Genomic DNA, 2,393 nt, shown 5'->3' with positions numbered 1-2,393 from the left:
CCTTCTTTTAGAGACCCGCTCTAAAAAAAAAAAAAAAAAAAATATATATATATATATATATTTATATATGTATGAGAGTAGGACAACACATTGTTAGAAAATAATTATAACACCAATAACATTTATGTAGATGTTTGGTTACAGAGATGCATTAATCTAAGGAAGGAATGAACAGAGTAGACTGCTTTTCATACTATGCTTTCCTGGAGTCTTTTGATTCCTTGACAATAAAAACTGATCTCTGGACTCAAGGCAATTAGTGAGTCAGTATCATAAAAATTAAAGTGGCTTTTTTCACATTACATATCTGATGAAGTTTAAACTTCTGGACATGTAACTGAATTACAGATCATTTGATTGCTAAGATACATAGACTAAGTGATGGTATCTTTTAAAAAGGGTATTCGATAATCCCTTTTAAAGAAGCTAGGAGGTGCTGAAGAGATGGCTCAGTGGCTAAGAGGACCTAGGTTTGATTCCCAATACCTACATGGCAGCTAACAATACCCAGAACTACAATTCCAGGGGATCAGATGCCCACTTTTGGCATGTACGTAGGTGCACCTGAGTCATGCAGTGCCCTTGGAGGTCAGAAGAGGGTATCAGATCCTTCTGGAACTGGAGTTTCAGATGGTTGTTAGCCACCATGTAGGTGCTGGAAATCGAACCCAGGTCCTCTGTAAAAGCAGCAAGTGCTCTTAACTGCTGAGCCATCTCTCCAGCCCCCTCTACTGTATCTTATTAGTATATGGCTTCAAAAATATCATGACTTTTCAGAGGTAGAAAGCCAATGGAAATTCTGTTCTTAGGTGATTCACATCAAGAGGCAATGCAGAATAGGCCTTGATTCACAGCCCAGCTCTGTCACAGACTGCTGGGATGATTATAGAATTTAATCACCTCTTCAAATCTCAGTTTCCTCAGGTGTGGTGATGATAGTGCCTTTCTTGCCAATTTTTGGTGTACTGTAAGATAATACGTTTATTTATCCTATCATTTTGTTCCTGGCACAAATGTTACTTCCTTTCTATCTGTTCAGGTTGTTGTTCTGTTTTTGGATTAAAATTTTGCCTTCACAACACAAAGAGCTGGTATCTTAATTACAGAGTCCAACTCTGTCATTTATAGGTAAGAAAATTTTGATCCAGAAAGCTGAAGTGAACTAGTCTTTAATCAGGATAGCAGATCCTAGCTAGAATTTGAGTTTCTGAATCCTGGGCTCTCCCCTATCTAGATTCAACATTCAGAATGGTTTTTTGTTTTGTTTTGTTTTGTTTTTTGGTTTTTTTTTTTTTGAAAGGGTTTCCCTGTTCCCAGTCTGCTAGAAGTCACTGTGTGGACCAGGCTGGCCTCAATCTCACAAAGATCTACTTGCCTCTGCTGCCCCAGGGCCAGGATTAGAGATGTGCACCACCATGCCCAGTATAACATTCAACATGTTGTATCAAGAGCCTAAATTTAGCCTGACCCCTCAGCTTAAAATCCCCTGGTCTGCCCATTCCCAGTGTGAACAGACCTGGGCTGCTCTCAGCTTTGGTCAGAGAATCTTCTTGCAGTAGATAGCAGTTACTGGAGAGATGCATAACTGATCAAAGTGCTGAGAATAAGAGATTCAGTGCTGAACCCTGATGAACTATATATTAATTCTCCTATCACCAGCACTCAGAGAACATCTTGGAAGAGGATGTGGAAAGAATCTAAGAGCCAGAGGATGGGAAAAGTGCTGTGAAATGCTGCCATCCTGGCATGATAGTGACATGCCTATTGTAATCATGATCTCAAAGCTATGGTTACCTGCATAAGACCAACACGGGATCAAGCCATCCCAAATCCTGGTGTAGATGGGGTAGATGATCTCTAAGCCCTACCCCATACTGAGGTACTATTGGCAGTGGATAGTTGCTGGGGGAAGGGGACTCATTCTTTACTGGTTAATAGGTTTTCCCTGCTCTAGTGGATGGCCCCACACCCATGCACTATTGGGCATCCCTAACTAGACTGTATTATCACAAAAAAGAAAAAAGGACACGAAGTTGGGGAGAGACACATTGAGATATGGGGTAAAATGGAAGGTAGATAGCATATTTCATTGTATGACATTTTTAAAAACCCTAGATTTAGAAGGCAGTTTATCTGGATTTATATCCCAAGCTTGCCCCTGATAAGTTGTATCATTGTAGGTAAGGTGGTTTTTTTTTTTAAAGTTGCAAACTGGGATAATAGTACCCACTGAAGAACAGAAAAATACATGCAAAAGCATTTAGTGGTTGGCACTTGGCAAATTATCAGTGATCAATAAATGGCAGGTATAATGATGTTAAAAATGGCAAGATAATCATATTTATTCCTAAGGAAAAAAAGAGCAGTCTGGTGTCAGAAGATATTTTTGTTTT

At 39.4% G+C, this 2,393-nt stretch overlaps 1 protein-coding gene across 5 annotated transcripts in view; it reads left to right on the top strand.

Annotated features, from left to right (window-relative positions):
• Azi2 (5-azacytidine induced 2) overlaps positions 1-2,393 on the top strand; it is a 31,941-nt gene that overhangs the window by 1,512 nt on the left and 28,036 nt on the right. The window lies entirely within an intron of this gene.

Source organism: Nannospalax galili, unplaced genomic scaffold, assembly GCF_000622305.1.
Source record: "Nannospalax galili isolate Female #2095 unplaced genomic scaffold, S.galili_v1.0 scaffold419, whole genome shotgun sequence".
Taxonomy (NCBI): domain Eukaryota; kingdom Metazoa; phylum Chordata; class Mammalia; order Rodentia; family Spalacidae; genus Nannospalax; species Nannospalax galili.
The sequence above is the reverse complement of the archived record's forward strand: the minus strand, read 5'-3'. Positions and strand labels throughout refer to the sequence as shown.